This window comes from Ambystoma mexicanum, chromosome 6p (assembly GCF_040938575.1).
Source record: "Ambystoma mexicanum isolate Mex_15411 chromosome 6p, UKY_AmexF1_1, whole genome shotgun sequence".
Taxonomy (NCBI): Eukaryota; Metazoa; Chordata; class Amphibia; order Caudata; family Ambystomatidae; genus Ambystoma; species Ambystoma mexicanum.
This window is the reverse complement of record NC_090935.1, coordinates 17,900,667-17,917,217: the sequence shown is the minus strand read 5'-3', so window position 1 is coordinate 17,917,217 and position 16,551 is coordinate 17,900,667. Positions and strand designations below refer to the sequence as shown.

Genomic DNA, 16,551 nt, shown 5'->3' with positions numbered 1-16,551 from the left:
TAGACGACAATAAGTTCTTGTCAATAATTTTGCAACAATTTCAAAAAACAAGTTTCATATAAAGGAATCTCGACATAAGAAATGATAAGTTACATTTGCCAAAGAGCATGTTTAGGTTATACATACAGTTGTTGACCAATTATTATATTCAAATATTATACACTGATATCTAGACAGGGAAATATTACTGCTGTTGTGTCTTCTGTCCTATACTACGCGTTTCGGGTCGTCAATAACCCTTCTTCAGGTAATGATATCAGATAATTCTTTCAGAAAAATTAATGGGAGGTAATTAATATAACTGCGTTTTTTCTGAGAAGTCAAAAAAGAAGAAAAAGAAGAAGAACCTAGAGGAAGTGAACAGCAAATTAGACGACTTCAAAACAGGTCTGGAAACAAAGAAAGTTCGAAAATTCAGGAGAGATACATTGGACTATAAACTAGACATTGTATATACATGGAAAGAATACTATCAACAACAGGACCCTTCAAGAAATAAACGACCCTTCTTCAATAAGAATAAACCGACTCCGAACAACTCTACAAACACCTCTGAAGCCTCTAGTGGTGAGATAGAAAACCAACAAGAAGCCAACGAACGTCCACAACAGCCACGAACACCAGAGAAAGAACTACGTGGCTTTAGTCAAACGCCTAGCACGTCTACAGCACCAACTTCTGAGACACTACCGACATCTTATTCTTTTTTAGACCGGCTAAGATCCGACGCAGCAAAAAAAAGAAATCCACCAAAAAAAGTGCCTCCTCAAACAAAGAAGACTTAGTAAACAAAGAAGACTTAGTAGTCAACATCTCTAAATATCAGTTAAGTCAATTTGAACACCAGACGCTTCAAAAAGGCCTCTCATTTGTTCCTCACTATTCAAGCACCTTACTGAAAGAAAAAATCAGTTTCTTTAAACTAATGCGTAAGATGAAGCTCAAAGTATTTTTTGACTCCATTGAGGTACCTGAAAAAGAGACTCAATCTGAATTTCTGGAAAAGAAATCCAAAAGCACGTTTGCTCCTCAGGTTCAGAATTGTATTTTAGAATCCTTCCAAAAATATGTCCTGAATGACTTTAAAAAAATCAATTTCAAAAGGAAACAACGCACAAATTTGATGGCGAGGGAAAAACAAGTACTCGATAGACTCTGGCAAAATACAGAAATAATAATTAAACCAGCTGACAAGGGCGGAGCTTTGGTGATACTGGATACATCAAAATATAAAGCGGAAGTGGAAAGACAACTTGCTGACACAGAGACCTATATGGAAGTCAATACAGATCCAACTGAACAAGTGAGGGAAATAATCAAGAAAACTTTAGAAACAGCAGAACAAGAGGAAATTATTTCATATAAAACTAAAGCATTTTTGACAAATTCACATCCCATTATGCCGGTTATTTATGTTTTACCGAAAATCCATAAAGATCTACGGAATCCACCAGGACGTCCAATAATAGCGGCTAGCAATAGCCTCTTGGAACCATTGGCAAAATACATCGATAAAATAATTCAACCTTTAGCACAACAGGCTCACTCCTACATTAAAGACACCAACCACTTTCTATCGAAATTGACAACGATCACCTATGATCCAAATACGGATATAATGTTCACTATGGATGTTACCAGTCTCTATACAAACATTACACATCAGGCAGGACTTGAGGCGATTGAATGGGCACTTCTAAGAACAACCAGCAATATTAAGTCTGACAGACTGTTCATTATGCAGTTACTTACAATCGTTTTGAACAATAACTTTTTCATGTTCGAGGACAAATACTATATTCAAATCTCTGGAACCTCAATGGGCGCCGCGATGGCCCCTAGTTACGCAAATATTTTCATGACATACCTAGAAGAAACGAACGTACTCAACAATCAAATGTGGAATCAAAAATTGAAGCTCTACACTAGGTACATATATGACCTCTTCGGTATCTGGAGTGGAACAGAAGAAGAACTAACACAATTCTTTATGTTTATGGACACACTGGCACAAAGAATCAAATTTACATACAAAAAGAGTAGAACATCACTGGAATTTTTGGATGTAATGGTATATGAACATCAAGGGAAACTCTCTACCACGGTATTCACTAAATCAACAGATAGGAACAGTCTTCTTCTTGCATCCAGCTTTCATCCAAGAACAACGATTGAAAGTATTCCGTTGAGTCAACTATTGAGATACCGAAGAATTGTGTCCGAAGAGGATGAATTTGAAAAGAAAGCAAATGAACTAACTAAGAAATTACTTTCGAGAGGGTATGACCAGACAAGACTACAACAGGATAAAGAAAAAGTCAAGAACATTACACGACAACAAGCTTTGAGCCCAGCTGTCAAAAGAAATACTGCAGACATAGTGTATGTCACTACTTATTCACAACAAAGCAGACAGATTAAAAAGATAGTGAAGAACAATTGGGAGAAATTGTCACTAGATCCTAAACTAGTAAACTTGTTCCCGACACCTCCACTTTTTGCCTACAACAAGAGCAAGTCAATGCGAGATTGTCTGATTAAATCAGACTTCTCAGCTAAGAAAACACAATTGAGCAATTTTAAGGGAACTCTCCCATGTAACAATTGTAACTGTTGCCACAATGTTCTACAAGGTAATTACATTCATCATCCACATAAAGGCAATCAGATCGCATTAAATCACACCTCGCCATGTGACACCACGAGTGTGATTTATGGCATTAAGTGTCCCTGTGGGCTCTATTATGTGGGCCTTACAGGCAGGAAAGCAAAACAACGATGGTGTGAACATAAATCAAATGTGCGGTTAAAACTTATGAAATCTCCTGTAGCACAACATTTCAATGAATGAAATCACACAATTGCACAAATGCAGTTTGTAATTTTAGAACATGTTAAATTACCCAGACGAGGAGGCAACTTACAATGATTACTCCAACAAAGGGAAACGTTTTGGATAGACAAATTGGACTCCATGGCCCCTCGGGGAATGAATTTAGAATGGGATTTGTATTGTTTTTTGTGATGGTCTGTTGTTTACAGAACTCTGTGATTGAATGTTCATTACTGTGGTTTGAGATCTGATTGGGTATACCTCCTTATTGAATTATTCACTGCAATTGTTTGTGATTTAATGTCTATCACCACTGTTGATCACTATAAGTACTCTTTTTTTCTTGTACATCTGTTATTGCAGTTGGGTGATAATAGAGGGAACCAGTTGTGCAAATCCCTAAACCTGAGGGAATAATGACCGTTAGGGTAATTTTTAGGATAAACCTGTGAACTAATGGCATTCGAATAGCTAACTGAGTCGGCTCACACTCATACAACAGCATAGATTGGAGTTATCCTCTTCCAATATGGCCGCCACTGAGAACCGTTCGTACACCCTAGTCTTTTTACTTTTACATGTTGCCATTAGCAACGTTGAAACCGAAGGAGAAACAGGAAGCCCGCGGTACTCCCGCTAGACAAGTGGAGAGCGAGACTCGGACTCAGGACAATAGGTAACCTTTTCGCTTCCATGACAAACACAAACCCGCTAGACAAGTTGCGGTCTTGATGTAAATAGACTAATACAGGGGTGCAATCTTTTTCCCCTCTTTCGCAACAGAATACTATAACAACAATATAATCGCTGGGACCTTACCGGTCTTATCACTTTTGAGAAGTGTAACGGCGTCGAACAGCAACACCTCCACTTCCACCTATGAAGTTAAACTACACGCTCGGCTCCAGGTAACCCCTAACAATATAAGCCAAAGAACTTAATTTGATCTTGTATCTTCAAGACAAATTCAAAAACTATAATATCTTACTCCTTGATTACAGCTGACTGTATGTTTCCTCCAAATTGCGGCTAAGAACAGTGGAAGTACCCCACGATCTCCATACGGACCATTGATTACCCTGATAGGTGAGCTAATTAAACTCTTCTTTTTAGTTTGCCGATCTGAGAGTGGGACCCAGCGCCTCGTTGCGCTACTGGTCCCACTCCAGATCGCCGATTTACTCACTACTGACATCCACCTCTAGCTTGACAGTATATCACTTTCTGTCACCTTTAGGTTCAGGAAATCTACAGAGTGAACTTCTTGCGAACACTGACCAAATTTGTTGCCCTCCAATACAGGTTAGTTAAGTGACTAATTATCACGGCCCTTAGTTTTGGTTCTTCTTCTTTTTCTTCTTTTTTGACTTCTCAGAAAAAACGCAGTTATATTAATTACCTCCCATTAATTTTTCAGAAAGAATTATCTGATATCATTACCTGAAGAAGGGTTATTGACGACCCGAAACACGTAGTATAGGACAGAAGACACAACAGCAGTAATATTTCCCTGTCTAGATATCAGTGTATAATATTTGAATATAATAATTGGTCAACAACTGTATGTATAACCTAAACATGCTCTTTGACAAATGTAACTTATAATTTTTTATGTCGAGATTCCTTTATATGAAACTTGTTTTTTGAAATTGTTGCAAAATTATTGACAAGAACTTATTGTCGTCTATTTACTTTGACTAATGTTTATTTTGAAATGGAATATAAAAAAGTTTCCTCTTTTTTGAATTATTCTTGAACTGTCTTACTTGGAAGTATTAAGCTCCTAAAAATGTTTTAGCAACTATTGGTTTGCTACAGTTTGTGCCCCTGTTTGTATCGCGAGTTGTGCTTTGCGATACCTTCCCCTTTTCTCTTTACACTTTGGGTCTAGTAGCATAGATCCTAACAGGGAGCACTACGAAGTATCAGTATACATATAAACACTTCTGTACCCTAACTAACCCAGTGTGCACCTCTACAACCATTCTTGTCATGAGAAGAATGGACATACATATTTGCATCACTGTACAGTGAGGCAGCCCACAATGGACCAGACACAAAACCACATGCTGGAAGTGAGTGCCACGACAAACATATCCATCCATTACGCCAAACAGGCCATTCCAAACAACATGCACACCGCACAACACACCATTCCCCCCATTACACAAATCAGCAACATGCATATCAAAATCACATCTGAAATGTACGCTGAACAACATCAGAAATGGTCCGCGCACATGAGTGCATACAAATGGATCCCCTATAGCCATTGTAGTGAGCCACACCCGTACCCCACCACTGAATTGCCATTGAACAGCATGGGGACATCAACTAAGGAATGGCAGTGTACTAGCAGTGTGGCACTAACGTTGCCAGGGCCAGGAAACACTAATCACTTAAACTCAGGCGGGACATGGCAATCCCTGCCGTATGCATGCATGGTGCATGTCCACTTGCAAGGACCACCTCACCTTCCCACATTGCAGTTACCCTGATTGCCATGCGTGCTTGGATCAGTGGATGTCATTGTAAATCCTATGTTTGTTTGTGTGATATGTGCACGCTCCACATGATGTGGACATTTACACATACCCATTGTTGCACCCATGCAGGTGATGCAGGTTATCCCCTGAAGAGGTGGCTCCTTACCCCTGTGCGGAACCCACAGAACAGGCACGGAGAGGACTACAATAATGCACACACCCGTACCCGCGTGGTGATCGAGCAGACATTCGGCCTATTGAAGGAACGCTTCCGGTGCCTCAGCAGGTCGGGCGGGGCACTCCTGTACGGGCATGAGAAGGTGGCCAAGATCACCATGGCATGTGTCATGCTTCACAATGTGTATCAGACGGAATGTGCCAATGCCCCCTGACATTGAACTGCGACCACCGTCTGAGGATGATGACGGGGATGAGGATGGAGGAGAGGGGGCTGCAGGTCATGCAGGTGGCGATGCCCATGAGGGACGTGCTGTGCGGCAGCACCTGATAGACCATTGTTTCTGATGCACATGGATTAGGAGGGTGCAATTGATGTTCAGCTCAGGGCACGGGGTGTATGGAGGACATAAACACAGTGCACCCTTCAACAATAAAGCACACATACACAATAATCAATGTCCAGTCATGTGATTATCCATGCCATTACGTGTGTATTGAGCATTATGTCATTCAAACGTGCATGTACCCTCCACCCCAAACACCCTCACCCTCCTCCCCCAAACACCTTCACCCCCCTCCCCCCACAACTCCCCCAAACACCCTCACCCCCCTCCCCCCACAACTCCCCCAAACACCCTCACCCCCCTCCCCCCACAACTCCCCCAAACACCCTCACCCCCCTCCCCCCACAACTCCACCAAACATGGTGTGCACATCAGTGCTGCATTAGTCTCCAAGTGTCAACAGGGACAGGCTGGCCCTACTTCCCTCCTCCACTACCACCATTGGGGGGTTGTGAGTCTGACCGCCGCAAGGACCGGCTGGACCTGCGCAGGATGGTTGTTTGGTCGGAGCTAGTAGACGAGGGGGTGGCTGGTTGATCTGCTCCCTGTGTGTGACGCATGCTCTCCATCGCCTCAGCAATGCGCGTTAGGACCTGCCTCTCAGCGGCCATCTCGTCACATAGGCGCGTCGTGTTGCTGTCCATGGCAGCTTTCATGTCCCTTGACAACCCCCGGATCTCCTCCCTGGTCGAGGCAGCCTCGCTCACTTGCCGGGCAACCAGGGCATTGAGCTCCTCCTGGCGCTGTCGTATCAGGCTCATGCTGTCGTCTGCGGCCCTGCCCCTGTTGCTCCTCGGCGCAGCTTGCTGCATGTGGCCGACATCAGGTGAGCTCGCCACGGGACTGAATGACCCATCCATTAAATCTCCGGCATGCACCTCATGGATGCTGCCATTGGATGTGTTGCATGGGCTGTGGAGTGGGGACAGCTGGGTGCTGGGTGTACGCTGCCCTTCCGGTGTCGGACATGGGTCGTCCACATCACTCATAGGTGCCGTGGCTGCTGCTTCCCCGACGGAGCTATTGGCTGCGGACGGCGTGCCTTCTGGCACTGGCTCCTGAGTGGTGGGGGTGGGTGGTGGGGGTGCTACCACAGTGTCGGATGGCATTTCGACCCTTGGTGTGGTCGGTGCATGTGTGGCTTTTGAACGCTGGGCCACTCCAGATATCCCAGTGCCCCTCGATGTACTGGGCCTGGTGCCTGCATCCTTTCCCTTGGCCTGCTTTTTGGGTGGTGGGGCCTGCGTTGCAGAGTCCAGCTCCTCACTGTCAGAATGTGACCCTGTGGGGGAGCAAGACAGGGATAGCATCAGTGATGGGTCAACGTGCATCATGCATATGTTGTTGTTGCTGCAGTTCTTTGGATTTGGACATCTAGTTTGGGCCTGCAGGTTGTTGGCCAGATGGATGGGTCATCCGGACATGTGTCAGGGTGACACGTGTGTGAGGTGCTGCATGCATGTGGTTGTGTGGGGATGTGCACGGCATATATGCAGGGTTGTGTACATGTGTGTGTGATGACCCCATCCATTAGCTAATTCCCATTTCACATTTGGGGGAGGGACTCATGCTTAGCATTGCAGTGTTTTGCATGGTCACTCACCTCCGTCTGACGTTGTTGCCACACCACACTCCATTCGGCCCACTCCCTCGATGGATTCTATGCCAATGGTGCTGGCACATGTCTCCTCCCACTCCTGCATCTTCATCGGGGATCCTCCTCCGCCTCCTGTGCCCATGGCCAGATTCCTGTTGGCCGATAAAATGCTGCGTACACGGAGGCGCAGATCATCCCACCGCTTGCGCACGTCCTTTACGGTGCGGGGGTGTGGAGCCCACCGCACTGACTTTCTGCGCCACCTCAGCCCAGATCTCCTTTTTTCTCAGGAGTGCAGGGCGCCGCATGTCGCTAGCAAACACTACGTCTGCATTTGCAGCCAGGGTGTCTGCCAGCATTTTCAATTCCTCGTTTGAGAAGCGTTCTTTGCGCTGGCGCGCATCGGCTTTCTTTAGGGCCTTGGGCATTGTTTGTTCTTGTGGGATGTGGTTTTGCCAGTCGTGGTGTTGCTGCAGGTCCTGAGTGCAGGGGATGGCAATGGATTGTGTTTTTAAAGATGGCCGCCGGGCTCTTTCCCGTTCCTGTGCGATGACGCTATTTCCGGTTCCGGTGTTTTACGGTGACCGCTAATAGTAGTGAGCGCTAACAGCGGTGACCGCTAATAGCGGTGATCGCTAATAGCATGCAGCATGAGGGCGGAGGTGCTATCAGCACTTTGGTCGGAGCCGGAAAGGTGCTTTTGCGCCATGGCGGTAGGGTCATTTACCGGCATGGCCCTATGCGCGTGTCCGCTTACTCGTAATGGAACGCTATTAGCGGTCTCCTACGATGGCAGACACGCTAATAGCGCCATGACGGTAAATCGCATTTCTTACCGCCTACCGTGTAATGAGGCCCAGAAACTCGAGCAGCAGGTTTCCTTTACCATGTCCTTTACTTCCCCTAACACAGAAACTCGAGCAGCAGGTTTCCTTTACCATGTCCTTAACTTCCCCAACACAGAAACTGGAGCAGCAGGTTTCCTTTACCAGTCCATGTCCTTAACTTCCCCAACACAGAAACTGGAGCAGCAGGTTTCCTTTACCAGTCCATGTCCTCTACTTCCCCAACACAGAAACTGGAGCAGCAGGTTTCCTTTACCAGTCCATGGCCCTCATTCCGAGTTAGGACTACACCATGGAGTAAATAGCTCCATGGTTGGCAACCATGGAGCTATTTACTCCATGAAATACCGGCATGGTGAATGGAGTAATTACCGGTCCATTCCAAGGTTGGATGGGCCGGTAATTCCCCATTCACCATAGCCCTTCCCCATCCCCATTTCTGCCCCCATAGGGCTCAATGGGAATGGGGAAGGAGATAATTACGGCACCGTAAATTACGGTGCCGTAATTTACTCCAAGGTCACTTTGCGGGTCCCGTAATTTACTCCTGCTAAAAGCAGGAGGTAAAGAGGGACCCGCAAAGGGAACTCGGAATACGGAGGTAAGGGATTACCGCCATCGGTGCCCTTACAGGTGCCGGTAATCCCTTACCTCCAACCTCGGAATGACCCCCCATGTCCTTAACTTCCCCAACACAGAGGGCCTCATTACGACCCAGGCGGTAAGTTACCGCCTGGGCCGTGACTTTACCACCATGGCGTAAACTACGTATACGCCATGGTGGTTGGCGGACTTACCGCCCCATTCCGACCTTGGCGGGGCGGTAAGTCCCCAATCCCCATTTACCCTTCCCCATTCCCATTTTTGCCCCATAGGGCATAATGGGAGTGGGGAAGGCGTTAATTACGCCACCGTAAATTACGGTGGCGTAATTAACTCCATGGTCCCTTAGCGCCATGGATTTTAACACCTGCTAAAAGCAGGTGTTAAATCCGCCATGGCGCTAAGGGACCTCGTACTCAGGCGGTAAGGGTCGGCGCTGTTTACGCTGCCATTAACCCCTTACCGCCTGGGTCGTAATGAGGCCCAGAAACTGGAGCAGCAGGTTTCCTCAGCAGGTTTCCTTTACCAGTCCATGTCCTTTACTTCCCGAACACAGAAACTCGAGCAGCAGGGTCCCTTTACTAGACCAGCCCTTACTTACCAGCAACAGTAAAGGCTTGACATGTGCTATAAACGGGACAGAATTCAGTTAATGTTGTTAGTGACACAGGAGCATATGCTTGGATGACGGGAACAGAAGTTAATTTTTTTAGAACATGCTGATCTACACTGGTCATATCTACAGTACTGAGTCATACACTCCAAATGAAACAGATGTTCACAATTAAGCAAAATGTGCAGCTCAGTTCACAATTTATACATGCGGACAAGTGACTGATTATTAGTCAAACATTACATCACATTTGTACAGTACATGCTGAATAGAGCCTTCCTTCTAGGGGAACGCCTTCAGAAAACACCCCCCTGCCCCTCCGAGGACAGTTATGGTTTCAGTGAGGATTAGAGATGCATACCTTCCTTGCCGCATGCTTCCAGTGTTTCAGCTCTCAGAAGTGGTGGTACAGTTACATGTCGGCGCTATATGGCTAACCTAGACAAACATCAACACATCAAAAGTTAGTGCTGTGCAAACACTGCAAGTTGACATCTTGAGTGTCCCGCCATGGTTCTAAACAAAATGGAGTTTTGACAATTACTATGTCCCCACAGATACTTTGCAAAATAGTGGGGAATTTGCAGGTGGGGGATTGGGGGGGAGGTGGACGGGCATAGCCGGGAATGGGGGATGACAGCAGTGAACAAAGTGGTTATCAGGGAACTGGGTCAAGAAGATGAATGAGTGGCAGTAGGGTAGACAGCAGGGGAGCTGCAGCACTCAAGATCCATCATCTAAGAGCAGAGTGAGTGACACTGGAGGATGTAGAGAGGTAGCGACAACATGCTTGGATGTCAATGAGGGAAACGGCAGCTAAGGAGAAGGGGTCATTTATCTTTTATAACACACGCGCTTGCTACTGGAGCCCAGGCTCGAAGCGCTGGAAGGGGATTGAAACTTCTTCCAAGGCAAACGCGCTGCCACCGAGCTATGCTCCCGGGTAGATCTGCTGCAGCACATCTGGGGTGGGGAGTGTGGATCTACTGCATCAAGCGCAGCATTGCCCCCCCCCCCCAGCTATCCTCCCAGGTAGACCTGATACAGTGCATCTGTGGTGGGGAGGTTTGGACCTACTGCATCAAGTGCAGTGTGGCCCCCCCAGCTATCCTCCTGGGTAGACCTGCTACAGCTCATCTGTGGTGGGGAGTATGGATCTACTGCATCAAGCGCAGCATTGCCCCCGATCTATCCTGCTGGGTAGATCTGCTAGAGCGCATATATTGTGGGAGTATGGATCTACTGCATCAAGCGCAGCGTTGCCCAGAGCTATACCCTCGGGTAGATCTGCTACAGCACATCTGTGGTGGGGGGATGGCGGGGAGTATGGATCTACTGCATCAAGCACAGCATTGCCCCCGGGCTATCCTCCTGGGTAGATGTGCTACAGCGCATCTGTGGTGGGGGCATAGATCTACTGTATGAAGCGCAGCGTTACCCCAGGGCTATCCTCCCAGGTAGATCTGCTACAGCACATCTGTGGTGGGGCGATGGCAGGGAGTATGGATCTACTGCATCAAGTGCAGCATTGCCCCCAAAGCTTTGCTCCCGGGTAGACCTGCTCCAGCGCATCTGTGGTGGGGGGATGGTGGGGGAGTATGGATCTACTGCATCAAGCGCAGCGTTGTCCCCGAGATATCCTCCCGGGTAGATCTGCTCCAGCGCATCTGTGGTGGGGGGATGGTGGGGAGTATAGACCTACTGCATCAAGCACAGCATTGCCCAGAGCTATCCTCCCGAGTAGTTCTTCTACAGCGCATCTGTGGAGAGGAGTATGGATCTACTGAATCAAGCACAGATTTGCACCAGAGTTATCCTCCCAGGTAGATCTGCTACAGCACATCTGTGGTGGGGCGATGGCAGGGAGTATGGATCTACTGCATGAAGCGCAGCATTGCCCCGAGCTATGCTCCTGGGTAGATCTGCTACAGCGCATCTGTGGTGGGTGATGGCAGGGAGAATAGATCTACTGCATCAAGCACAGCATTGCCCCGAGCTATCCTCCTGAGTAGTTCTTCTACAGCACATCTGTGGAGGGGAGTATGGATCTACTGCATCAAGTGCAGTGTTGCCCCTGAGCTATCCTCCCAGGTAGATCTGCTACAGCGCATCTGTGGTGGGGGTGATGGCGGTGGAGTATGGATCTACTGTATCAAGCGCAGCGTTGCCCCCGAGATATATTCTTGAGATATCCTCCTGGGTAGATCTTCTACAGGGCATCTGTGGTGGGGGAAGGCGAGGGGGGATTGTGAACTGGTTGGGACTGCTTACACGGATTGGCATGTCCATGGCCAGTCAATGGGCCTCATCACGACCTCGCCGGTAACCCTTAAATCTGGCGGTAGCGCTATTACCGCCAGATTTAAGGGTCTGCCGAATCAGGGCTTTGGCGTATTTCAAGCCAGCTCTGAGCTGGTTTGAAATCCGCGCTCATACCGCCGGCGGAAAATCCGCCGGCGGTATGAGCGCGAAATTCCCCCATTGAGCCCAATGGGGAATGGGGCATTCCCGAATGGGCTCAATGGGGAATGGGGACTTCCTAGTTCGCCCAACTCGTGATCCCGCGCTATTAGCGCCGGGGGCTATGGCGGTCGCGCTTATAGCCCCCGCGCTAATAGCGCCAACGCTACCGCCGATGTCATGATGAGGCCCAATGAGTGAGCAAACACCACCTTCAAGCTCGGTGTCCCTCCTCATTTGCCCTTTCTCCATATCTGTACTCTAAAGCAATAGATTCGGCTAACAGGTGGCGCGGACTACCCCAAACTAATAATGAGCACTGGATGAGCATGCATGGGTCACCTCAGCCTGTAGGAGGAGCACTGGATGCGCATGCCTGGGACACCCCGGCCTGTAGGAGGAGCACTGGATGCGCATGCCTGGGTCACCCCGGCCTGTAGGAGGAGCACTGGATGAGCATGCATGGGTCACCTCGGCCTGTAGGAGGAGCACTTCAGTGTCGCTCTGGCGAGGCGGGACCTTCCCGGCTGGACACAGCTCTCTGTCTCTCGGCCCGTGGAGTCGGGGTTTTCGTCCTCGTGGGTACGTTTCGGTAACCTCGTCTCTGCGGGCTGACCCATGGTCGGCTGTTCGGGGTTCTTATCATTATTCCATGCATTCCCAAGCACTGATGTTATGCTCTCCCACTCATTTAGTTCCTCTGTTCGGGGTAGGTTGGGTTTGCCTGTGTGTTCCCACCACTTGCCTACCATACAGGTCGCGTTTGATTCTTTTCCCAGCCCGTAGGTCTCCCTTCCATATTCCTGGGTTGTGTGGACCCCCATGTCTGGGTCATTACATACAACCCCTGAAGATTTCAGCCGATCGGGCTGATCAATGCTTCTTGATAGATAGTCAGGTACCAGCTGGAAGGCAGCCGGTTTGTGTATGGTTTCGAAACAAAACTCCTGAAGTGTAAGAAACCACCTTAACACACGTTGGTTGGAATCTTTGTGCTTGGCCAACCATTGTAGAGGGGCATGATCCGTGAAGACAGTAAATCAGTGCCTACTAACACTTGTGTGGGTAGGTGTGGCATGACGGCTACCTCCATTGGTGTGATAACCCTGTTTACCTCTAGGGTCACCTGCTCTGAAGGATACAACCTGACATCCCTGTGTACACATTTAACCGGCATCTCTTCACCCCTTTTCCCTGATACACTTACTTCCGGACGTACACTTACTTCCGGACGTATGGCGGTTTGTTCACTTCCGCTGTCGATCAGGCCTTGGCGTGGTACTCCGTCAACTCGAACCTCCACCATGTAGGGATCCCGTCTTCTTCGGTATTCCCGACTCTGTGAGTCCGATCTCCATGGGTTCCGGTCTGTTTTTCCTTGGGCAGAACCGGGATATATATGCCCCCACTCCCCAAAATCAAAGCACTGGGGTTGTTTGTTGGACGGGGTCCAGGGGTTCCTTTGGGTTCCACTCGAGGGGGCTTGGCAGCCATGACGTCCGGAGTTCGGGGAATGTGTGGTTTGGGCATTTCTACTTGTCCGAGTCTGTTTCCTCTTGCCTTTTGGAAGGCAGAGGCGATATCTATGGCTTCGTTCAGGGTGGGTCTATGGTGTTGTCTGACCCACCGTTGCATGGCACTCGGAAGGGCGCCCACAAACTGTACGAGTTTCACTTTTTCGAGGATTTCCGGAATTGAGCTGTTGGCTGGTTTCAGCCATCTTTCTGCTGCATCATGTACTCGATAATACAATTGCCTGGGGGTCTCTCTATTGCGAAGTTTGGTTTCTCTTCATTTCTGTCGGTAGGCTTCCTCGTCTACGCCCATCCTTTCTAGTATGGTTCTTTTAATTTCTGCATAGGCGGTGTCTCCGTTAGGGTTAGCGGCCTGGTAGGCACCTTGCATAGTTCCGGTTAGTAGTGGCGCAATGTAATGACCCCATTTGTCTGCAGGCCAGTGGGAATTTCTGGCCACTCTTTCAAAGTTCGTAAAGAAGTATCCTGGATCATCTCCGGGTTGGTATTTTTGCAAGATGTTGGAAGTGGCTGGCGTAACTCCTCTTTAAGCCACAACCGCTTCTGTTACCTTCTTTAGGGCATCTTGGTTAGGGCAGAAGAATCTATGGCTATGCAATTCTGGTCTAGCAGCTTGCATAGCCATCTACACTGAAACCTCTGGTGTACCTCAAAACCTCTGCCATTAGTACACAGCGACAACTTACACAAAATGTCAGCCTAGTTGGGCATACATGGAATGTCCGACACTAGCACTCTATCCTAAAGCACCAATAGTAACCCGCTCACTTGCCTGACCTCGGGGCTCCTAACTGGAGATTAGCCAGAAAAGTCCTAATCTGGCAAAATGCACAGACACACGCACACGCACACACACCTTTAAAACTTTCAAATAACTATTATAATCTCCCACACATGTACTGCGGTCCCCGAAAGCATTCCAACCATAAAGCACGTTGAGGCCATACAAATGGGGAAAGGGCACTATATAAATGACGAGTACAATAGTGAAAATGCGTATCGAGACATACTTTATATAGGCCATTACAGTACATGAACAGAAAATGAATTCTCAAATGAAACACTCAACTGAAGCGTCTGATAAAACGATTCAGTATTGTTCAGGCCCCAGAGATGCCCACCACAGAAGCAGAGCTGCCCAGTCACCAATATCACCTGTGTTTTCACATTGCTCCACATCTGAGATTCGCCCTCCCCTCCCCCCTCCTTGATAGCAACCACTGTGGCTCTGGTCAACTTTGAAAGGACAAAAAGCCTGGGAGAGCAACAGTATTGCCCAAGTAGAATTAGCTGCATGTTCAGCTCAAAAGAGGTTCTGCAACTAGAAATCTGTCTTCCAAATGTTCTTTCCTGGGGTCAGGGGAGTGGGGGAGGGGGCAAGCTGGGGAAAGGAGAGTAAGGGATCTCGTCACCCTATGGGATATAGATACATATGGATGAATGCGTCGGCAACAGACACCCGCTGCGAGTTCCAAAGTTAGTGGGGACTCTGGGGCGATTGGGAGAGAAGGGGGGGGTGGGGGCAGCACACAGCTGCATCTTGTGGGGGGCAATGGCAGACTAATGCTGCTTGTATGAGGGCATTTCCTTATTCTGCCCTCGCCAGTCTTGCTGGCACTGGGGTAAATCACAGCGTTGTGGGGGAGGGGCGGGTTCTGAAGTGGGGGGGTGGGGGGAGCAGAGGGGACCTCCTTCCACTGCCTCTTTTAACACTCCGACCCCTGGTGATGAGGGTAGAGGGTCGGGGGCAGGGGTGCTCTCGGAGGGAGACACTGGGGTGAGGGTCCTTGGGAATAGCGCCTGGCGCAGCTCCTCTAGGCGCTAGCACGCGGCGGGGGAACGGGGAATCTCACCAGCTGGAATTCGCGGCCTAGACCGATGGCCGGCGGGGATGGGCGAGGGGGGCGCCTCTACTCGCTCCGCGTTCCCGGGACTGCAGATCCTCGGCCTCGTCTTTTCCTTGTTGGGGTCCCGTGGAGAGTCAGGCTCCAGGCAGCAAATCCAGGCTTTGGGCCCGGTAAACAGACATGCGCAGACACTCATCAGTGGAGCATGCGCAAAAGGGAGCTACTGATCCGGACGACAGACATGCGCAGTGCATAGATACTGATCAGGAGAGCATGCGCAGTAATGATGTACTCCGCAGCAAGACACATCCCCCGCTCAGAAGCTTATGGAGGAGATGGGAGATGCTGCGTCATGAGCCCCAAAGCCGGACGACAGACATGCGCAGTGCATAGATACTGATCAGGAGAGCATGCGCAGTAATGATGTACTCCGCAGCAAGACACGTGACATCCCCCGCTCAGAAGCTTTTGGAAGAGATGGGAGATACAGTGGTATTTTCAGAGCAGGAAAGGACGATTCCCGTCGAGTGGAATTGATGCGTTCCGCCATAATTTTACAGAGTGGAGCAGAATTCCAGGCACTTCCGGATCCTGGCACCTTTTTGGCAGTGAGCGGGCAAATATTTCAGCCTCCTCTCTCTCCGGATTGGACAGACCTGTGGAAAACAATGCAAAATGGTGAAAGTTTCTTCTCCCAAAATATCTAAATGGCGATTTCCACTCGGGTTCCTCCACGTCAGCCACCTGCTCATGAAGGATTTCAACGTGGGTTCCTCCACGTCAGCCACCTGCTCATGAAGGATTTCATCACTGGTTCCTCCACGTCAGCCACCTGCTCATGAAGGATTTCATCACTGGTTCCTCCACGTCAGCCACCTGCTCATGAAGGATTTCATCACTGGTTCCTCCACGTCAGCCACCTGCTCATGAAGGATTTCATCACTGGTTCCTCCACGTCAGCCACCTGCTCATGAAGGATTTCAACGTGGGTTCCTCCACGTCAGCCACCTGCTCATGAAGGATTTCATCACTGGTTCCTCCACGTCAGCCACCTGCTCATGAAGGATTTCATCACTGGTTCCTCCACGTCAGCCACTTGCTTATGAAGGATTTCATCGCTGGTTTCCTCCACGTCAGCCACTTGCTCATGAAGGATTTCATCACTGGTTCCTCCACGTCAGCCACTTGCTCATGAAGGATTTCAACGT

At 48.7% G+C, this 16,551-nt stretch overlaps 1 protein-coding gene across 1 annotated transcript in view; it reads right to left on the bottom strand.

The window, feature by feature from the left end:
- The window catches only part of LOC138511138 (zinc finger protein 84-like), a 193,587-nt gene extending 177,971 nt beyond the window's left edge, over window positions 1-15,616 (bottom strand). Inside the window, exons 1-2 of the mRNA XM_069626628.1 lie at window positions 15,350-15,616; window positions 9,863-9,939 (exon numbers count right to left, since the gene is read on the bottom strand). The gene's annotated coding sequence lies outside the window, so the exon portion shown is untranslated. The remainder of the gene's footprint in view (window positions 1-9,862; window positions 9,940-15,349) is intronic.
- Window positions 15,617-16,551: the final 935 nt, after the last annotated feature.